We start from the raw sequence: 8,943 nt of genomic DNA, 5'->3' as shown, positions 1-8,943 counted from the left end.
CAGTATTGTGCATCCTCAGCCCCCACATAGCCCCCAGTATTGTGCACCCCTAGTCCCCACATAGCCCCCAGTATTGTGCATCCCCTTCCCCACATAGCCCCCAGTATTGTGCATCCCCAGCCCCCACATAGCCCCCAGTATTGTGCATCCCCAGCCTCCACATAGCCCCCAGTATTGTGCATCCCCAGCCCCCACATAGCCCCCAGTATTGTGCATCCCCAGCCCCCACATAGCCCCCAGTATTGTGCCTCCCCTTCCCTACATAGCCCCCAGTATTGTGCATCCCCAGCCCCCACATAGCCCCCAGTATTGTGCATCCCCTTCCCCACATAGCCCCCAGTATTGTGCATCTCCTTCCCCACATAGCCCCCAGTATTGTGCATCTCCTTCCCCACATAGCCCCCAGTATTGTGCATCCCCTTCCCCACATAGCCCCCAGTATTGTGCATCTCCTTCCCCACATAGCCCCCAGTATTGTGCATCTCCTTCCCCACATAGCCCCCAGTATTGTGCATCCCCAGCCCCCACATAGCCCCCAGTATTGTGCATCCCCAGCCTCCACATAGCCCCCAGTATTGTGCATCCCCAGCCCCCACATAGCCCCCAGTATTGTGCCTCCCCTTCCCTACATAGCCCCCAGTATTGTGCATCCCCAGCCCCCACATAGCCCCCAGTATTGTGCATCTCCTTCCCCACATAGCCCCCAGTATTGTGCATCCCCAGCCCCCACATAGCCCCCAGTATTGTGCATCTCCTTACCCACATAGCCCCCAGTATTGTGCATTCCCAGCCCCCACATAGCCCCCAGTATTGTGCATCTCCTTCCCCACATAGCCCCCAGTATTGTGCATCCTCAGCCCCCACATAGCCCCCAGTATTGTGCATCCTCAGCCCCCACATAGCCCCCAGTATTGTGCATCCTCAGCCCCCACATAGCCCCCAGTATTGTGCATCCTCAGCCCCCACATAGCCCCCAGTATTGTGCATCCTCAGCCCCCATATAGCCCCCAGTGTTCCCCTCTGATAAAAATAAACAAAATACAACTCACCTAACCACACGCTCCCCCGTCGGTCGCCGGTCTCCTCTTCTCTCTTCCTCCGACCAATAAGCCGCTCCCTGCTGAAGTCCCAGGCAGCGCCATCACTGAGCTCAGGCTGCGCCCCGGTGGCTGGGACTTCCTGTACAGGGAACGCAAACCGGAAGTCCCAGCCGCCGCGGCGCTCAATGATGGCGCTGCCCGGGACTTCGGCAGGGAGCTGCACATCGGGCGGGGGCCGGGCGGAAACTCTTGTGATCGCAAGCAAAACGCTGCTTGCGGTCACAAGAGTGATTGACAGCGCGGGAAGCCTATGGTTTCTCGCGCTGTCAATCACGACACTTAACACCCGGGAGGCCCGCTCGGCCCCCGGGTGCTTCAGACAGTCAGCTCTGGGGGACCCAGGCCACGGCCCTGCGTGTAGAGTAGAGAGGCCTGTGCTCACATGTCCTGGATAGCATAAAAGGCATTGTGCAGATATGAGGACTCTGCACGTATTGTGAACAGGCACTAAGGGGTCGTTCATATGCAGCAGGAAATCTGCAGGTAATGGTGTGTTCACACATACAGATTTTTGGTTGCAATTGGTGAAAACAAAACCAAGGATGGATATGAAAAGAGGAGAAATCTCAGTCTTTTCTTTATTACCTGTTCTCTATTTATAGTCGGTTCCTTTCCTAGCTTTGGCTTCAATAATTGCACTGGAAAATCAGTCTGTGTAAGGGTCCATTTACACAGAAAGATTATCTGACAGATTATCTGCCAAAGATTTGAAGCCAAAGCCAGAAACAGACTATAAAAACAGATCAGGTCATAAAGGAAAGCCTGAGATTTCTCCTCTTTTCAAATCCATTCCTATTGGCTTTGGCTTCAAATCTTTGGCAGATAATATGTCAGATAATCTTTCTGTGTAAATGGACCCTAAGGGCCCTATTACACCAACAGATATCTGACAGATTTTTACAGCCAAAGCCAGGATTTGAAAAGAGAAATCCAGTCTTATGACCTGATCTCTGGTTATAGTCTGTTCCTGGCTTTGGTTGCAAAAATCTGTCAGATAATCTATCAAATATCTGTTAGTGTAATAGGTCCCTAACACACACCCTAAATCACAGCAGCAAATCTGCACCAATTTTTGCCCCTTTCCAAAACTGCAGCCATTTGTTCGGTCAAGTTCAGCATTTTTTCACTAATCGTTCAGTGTAATTGCACATTGTTCATTGTTTTGCTGGGATCAGAAGGAATAAACGATCATAGTAATGATCGCGATAACGATCATAGTAACGATCATAACTAACGACTGTCGTTCTGTGTAATATGGTGAACAATTTCAGGTTAACTATAAACAATCTAGTTTGCGATCGTTTATCGTTAGTCGTTAAAAAATACCTTAGACAGGGGACTTCCGGTTCCGGCGCCATGAGGTGAAGACGCACAACACCTCGGCTCCGGCGCGCGATCCTGTTGCAGCAACCCCGCACACCCGCAAGCTATACTGGGGACCCCCATAAGACCCCTCTCACATCTGGGCACCGGGATGGACCGCTACTTAAAGAAAGGAACGGTGGGAAATAAGGCAAAGGGCCGCGGCAAGTCTCGGAAGACTGAGAGCGGGGGCACCAACATGGCGTCCTCATCTGCCTCCTCCAGGGTGGCTTCTCCGGACCGCTCTGAAAGGGACTATTCGGAGGGGGATGATGAAGGTGAGCCTTTCTCCATCGATTATGTCTCCCTTGCTGCTGAAGTGGCAAAAAGAATCACCCCAGGCCTGCAGGAATCCATAATTACCGCAGTGACCGCCACACTGAGCCAGGTTCAAGCAGAGGTCATAGCACAGGGAGGGAGACTCTCCGCTGCTGAGGATAGGATTCAGCTGCTGGAGGATTCAGCTGATACCATGCAGTCACGTATATCTTCCATAGAAGCTGATAACAAACGCTTATGTGACAAATTGGAAGATTTAGAAAATCGCTCTAGGAGGAATAACCTCCGTATAGTTGGAGTGCCTGAGTCGGTGAGACAAAGAGACTTGTTGCATGTGTGTGAGAAAATCATTCCCTCCCTGTTGGCATTGCCACGGCCGTGCAAAGTAGAAAGAGCACATAGGCTGGGTCCGGACCCTAAAGCAGCATCAGATGAGGGAGTATCCCCGGGCTTACAGCAAAGGGCTCGACCGAGGCAAGTTATAGTGAAGTACTTGGACTTTACAGATAAAGTTGCCATACAGCGAGCTTTCAAAAACAGAAAGACTACCTTGGACTTTGAAGGTCAGCGACTGTTAATATTTGGGGATTATTCTGTGGAAGTTTCCAGACGCAGGAAGCTGTTTTCTCCGATATGCACGGCCCTGTTCCGCAGACAGATTCGTTTCGCCCTAATGTATCCTGCCACTCTGCGAGTGTTCCACGCCGATGGTTCAGTGTCCTCGTTCACTGATGTGACGGAGGCGACAGACGGCTTAAAGGATATCCTGGACCAACGTTCTCCTAGATCCTCGGCGGGATCGCCACGGGGGCAAAATGGAAATGATTCTAGGATCCCTATCTATCAGAACAGGGCGCGGAGCCCTCCCACGCGTCCATCACCGGGCCTCTCAGTGTGGTCTGATTCGCCAAAAGAGAAGCGAACACGTCGTACTACTCAGCATCAGGATGATGGGAACTGACCGTTACCACGGAGGATTTCACCCTTCCTCCTAGTCACTGGTTTATGAGATCTGTGTTGTGGAGCCGTTTATGACGGGAGATATTGGGTTATAAATGACTGCTGGACTATGGTCACTCTTGTTCTTCCCCATATTCTCCTGCTCTCCTGTTCTCATGCTACCCACGCCGATTTTTTATTATGTGGCCTTTCCTTTTTGCTTCTTATACACCGTCCTTCTCGGTGCTTTTTCTCTAAATTTAGGGGTATATTTTTATTTTTATTATTACTCTTTGGGTTTCTATACGGGATCCCGCAAGGGAGCTTCTCAAGATTTAGGCGCTATTATATACTGATGTTGTTCTCTCTCATGGAAAAAAGTGAGGTCCCAAGACCAGTAGTATGCCGGGTGATGCTAGGTTTCGATTCCACCTGGATGGTCAAACTGTTATGGCACAAGTTGTTCCTAACTCTGTCTGTTTTTCATGTTTTTCTTATTATGTTTGTATGTGGGGTTTGTGTTTGGGAGGGTGAGGGAGGGGTGCTCACGTCCAGAAGGGGGAAGGATATTGTGTCTCTGACTAACGTTGCTTGTCTGTTTGATTATGGTTAGATTGCTCACATGGAACATCAAAGGTCTCAGATCCCCGCACAAACGTCACATGGTGCTGCGTCATCTGAAGAAATTCTCTCCTGACATCGTGTTCCTTCAAGAGACGCATCTGGCAGCGGAGGATTTCTTCAGAATGCAGAAGAACTGGGTGGGAGCGGTATATGGATCATCTGCAGTTGACCGCAAAGCCGGGGTACTGACTCTTATCCATAAGTCGTTTCGACATGAGGTATGTCAATCCTGGTCGGATGCTGAAGGCCGCATTTGTAAATTACACATTAGAACACAAATGGATGACTTACTCTTAGTCAATATTTATGCCCCTTCTGACTCCAATACCCGCTTTTTCTCCTCTTTACCTGACCTATTATTACAGGAGCAGGTGACCCATAGAATCATTGGGGGGGATTGTAATGCAGTGATGTCACATGCTGAAGACAGGAAATCTAGTAGTCCTACGCCGATCTTACCCAGACATAGTGATTCTGTTCTTCCAAAGTGGGCATCATCAGTGAAGGTCACAGACACATGGAGATTAATCAATCCTGACAACCGCGAATTTACTCACTTTTCTTTCCCACATAACTCGTGGTCCAGGATTGATTATCTATTTACATCCAATTCACTCCTTTCCCGGATAGACGCTGTAAGGATTGATGAACTCATCATATCTGACCATGCGCCAGTTATACTACACTTGTATGACAGGGTCCCAAAAGGTACTGATTACTTGTGGCGGTTCCCTTTGGGTTTAGCCAGGGACGAAAACTTTAGAGACATCTTGAAAGGGTGGTGGTTGGAGTACAAGAGAGATAACCTGGAACATATAGACTCACCTCAATTGTTCTGGGATGCCGCTAAGGCTGTCCTTAGAGGGCGAATAATGGCATACGTATTTAGTATCAAAAAGAAGAGTAGTGATCAAATAGCCAGACTCAGCTCGCACCTTAGGTCGGCTTACACTGCCTTCGTAGCTTCTCCCACTCCAGAACTGAAAGCTAAATGGCAACAAGTGAGGGCTGAGTATGAGGACTGGCTGGAACGCAGGGAGAGCGTTACCCGCTCCCATTTTGAAGCCACTTTATTCCGCTATGGGAATAAACCAGGGAGGCTACTAGCGAGATTAGCTAAAGGTCAACTTCCACAACATCACATCCAGAAAATGAAGGATAGGTCAGGAAATCTGCAACAGCATCCGGCCAGGATCAATGCCATTTTGAAAGACTTTTACCAAACCCTTTACTCTGAACAGCCGGAATCGAATAGTCCAAAGAGAGATTGGTTGTCAACCACAGGTTTACCAGCCTTAACTGAAGAACATAGGGCTATGTTAAACGCTGAGATTTCCCTGGCAGAGGTCTGTCATACAATCAGGGCCCTTAAACCACAGAAAGCTCCAGGTCCTGATGGGTATACGGGGGACTTCTTTAAACTATTGATAGAGGACATTAGTCCAACCCTGTGTTCCCTTTATAATACCTTCCTTCAGGGGGATCAGATTTCCCAGGCCATGAACACAGCCTATATCAAAGTCCTCCCTAAGCCCGGGAAGGATCTGCTGACACCAGGCGGGTTCAGACCAATATCGTTGATCAATATTGATCTAAAGATTGTATCTAAAATCATGGCTGATAGGCTGGCTTCATTGCTCCCCAATCTGATTTCCGCAGACCAAGTCGGGTTTGTTCAGGGGCGATCAGCAGTGACCAATCTTAGAAAGGTTATCGGTGTGCTGGACGAAGTTAATCTCCATCCTGACTCACACCCCTCCCCCGCCATTCTCTCGATTGACGCTGAGAAAGCCTTTGATAATGTGCGGTGGGAGTGGGTGTGGGCAGTGATGGACAAAATGGGCTTTAGAGGTGCTTTTATGTCCTATCTTAAAGTTCTCTATACATCCCCCTCAGCTAGAATTAGCACACCAGGATTTCTCTCACAAACATTTCACTTAGAGAAGGGCACTAGACAGGGGTGCCCTTTATCCCCTCTCTTATTTAATTTAGCTCTGGAACCCCTCTCAAGGGCCCTGGCGGAACATAACAGGATAGAGGGTATAGAGGTGGGGGGCATACCTATTAAACTCGCTCTTTTTGCGGATGATATCCTGTTATTTTCCTGTTATCCTGTTATATTCCTTGGTCACTACAAGCACTCCTTTACACCAAATTCTCAACACTCCCAAGGCAGGTTAAACAGAGTGTCCTCTTAAGGGACAGCATAATGGCCTGGAGAGCGGTTTTGAAAAGTTTAAAGTTACCTTTGCTTATAAGTAGGCGAATGCCGTTGTGGTCACACCCCGAACTCCAGAGTGAGGTGTTAAATAAATTCTTTCCCTTCTGGAGAGACAAAGGAATTGTAACAGTGCAGCAGTTATTGCATCCTACGGATCATAGATATGCGACTTTTGGTGAATTAAGCGAGACTTTTGGGGTGAGGCAGGGACATTTTCTCCTATATAACCAACTTATGGCCTTTTTGCGTCCACGCCTACGGGATGTGAAACACCTTAGCCAATCTGATGTTATCGACGACCTAGTGCGGTCGGAGAACCCTATACATTCACTATCATACATATACTGGGCTCTCAGACGGGGGACCTCGCAAAAGTTTGCCCAAGGGGTTTTTAGATATTGGGAATCCAAACTGCAGAAAGACGACCTCACAAAAGATATCTTAGATGGGTGGGCCTCTGTTCGCAAGGCGGTGGTTAATGAAAATTGGAGGGAGACCCAGTTTAAGATAATACACCATGCCACCTATGGCTTCACTTTTCCTAAGACTCCCGAGCATCCTGACCGAATTGAAGCATGCCCGAACTGCAATGAGAGAAGGACAGATCTCTTACATGGCCTAGTAATGTGTCCATTGACCAGACATTTTTGGGTCACACTGAAAGACCTTATCAAGACCAAACTTCGCATATCTATCTCCTTAGATCCTTCCTTTTTGCTGTTGCATGCCCCTCCAGAGGATGGAAAGGTAACATTGCTTACCCACCTTTTTGTTCTGACAGCCAAACGGTGCCTATTGGCAAAATGGCTGGTACCGCAAATACCCTCTCCAGAGGAGGTGGTGGACCAGGTTAAACATTGTATGCGTATGGATCAGTTGGAGATTGCTAGAGCTAAAGATAAACTAACTAAAGGATTTTTTAAGAAATGGTCTACTTTTATTAGTTCCTTCTTAACAAGGGAGGAAATTGTCCAACTTATGACAGTTTTTAAAAACACGGCCTGGTACATGCGTAAGGATGTAGCAGGTACCCTGGGCAAATTAAAGGTGTAGAGAGTGGGGATCTGGCAGACCTATATACCAGGATCACGGATGAGATAGTGGAGACACTCTTGGACGTGAGCACGGGGGAGGGGGGTGGGAGGGGAGTTGCGTTTTGTTCTGTTCTCAATTTTTAGTCCTGTGGGCTTCTTGCAATAGCTCTCAGAATGTGTTGCAAACATACCTTATGATTCAGGATATTGTTGTATCTGCTGAAATTGGAGTTTGGCGAATTATGTCAATTCGCCCTGTTCAAATTATTGTATGTTACAAAAATGAAAATTCAAATAAAAAAAAATATTTAAGAACAAAAAAAAAATAAAAATAAAAAAAAAAATACCTTAGACTAATAGGACCCTAAGAATACACTAAAAAATCTGCATCAAAATGGCCAGGTATGCCTGGTATTACAGGTAAGCTCTGTTAAATGAACGCTGCCATACCATACACAACCTATGTACAGGGGTGGCGCTTGTAGCAACCAAACAGAGCTCAGCTCACAAGTTACCATAGCAGTTCTATAAATGGAAGCTGTGCTGTGATTTATAATACATTACCTGCATTTCCAGATGTTTTTTTTATTATATTATTATTATTATGCAATTTGCGAACTAGTAGCTTTATGGGAGGGAAGGGAGCCCCAAAAAGCGTGAAAAAAACTGAAGGTTCAAGGTCAAAACAAAGGGCCCTGCTAAATTGATTAAATAGGGTTAAACAAAACATGGCTGCTTCTTTCCAGGTAGAGCACCACTGCTGTCTATGACCTGTGTCTTATATTCATCTTCAGGTTCACACTCGGGTCCATCTGAACCAGAGCGTGCGGCATTTGATTACCAGTGGCTGAAGAAGTTGGATGTAGCCCTAGGGAGTCCTGGAAAACATGGATACAGCCGTAGGCTCATCTCTAGTTCAGACCCATTCACATGAGTATCTCTGAAATCCAGAGTAATATGGGCACTATATGGACGCGGCTCATTTGCTATGAAGATATTTCCCAAGGACCCCAGTGCTGAATTGCAATAGTGTAGATTGCAGAACCACACTATTGTACAGGTCATAGCTGTTTCTATGAGATCCATTGTATACGTGATAGATTTGTCATATACAGCTGTAGCGTACTGTTGCTATGACATTTTAATAACACTAACAAAAATCAGACCAATCAGGTCCAGAATTCTAGTGTGCATTGTATAGCTAGAGGTGATTGTGTGTGTGTGTGTATATATATTATATATATACACACACACACACACATACATATATATGTACACATACACACAGGGTACAGGACCTTTGGCACTTTTAAAGAACATAATGCACACTGTGTTTTCCTAGACTGTGATCCGCCACAACAAAAAAAAGGATACTGCGTAGTAC

The sequence above is a fragment of the Dendropsophus ebraccatus genome, chromosome 4 (genome assembly GCF_027789765.1).
Source record: "Dendropsophus ebraccatus isolate aDenEbr1 chromosome 4, aDenEbr1.pat, whole genome shotgun sequence".
Classification (NCBI taxonomy): domain Eukaryota; kingdom Metazoa; phylum Chordata; class Amphibia; order Anura; family Hylidae; genus Dendropsophus; species Dendropsophus ebraccatus.
Note: the sequence above shows the minus strand (reverse complement) of the source record.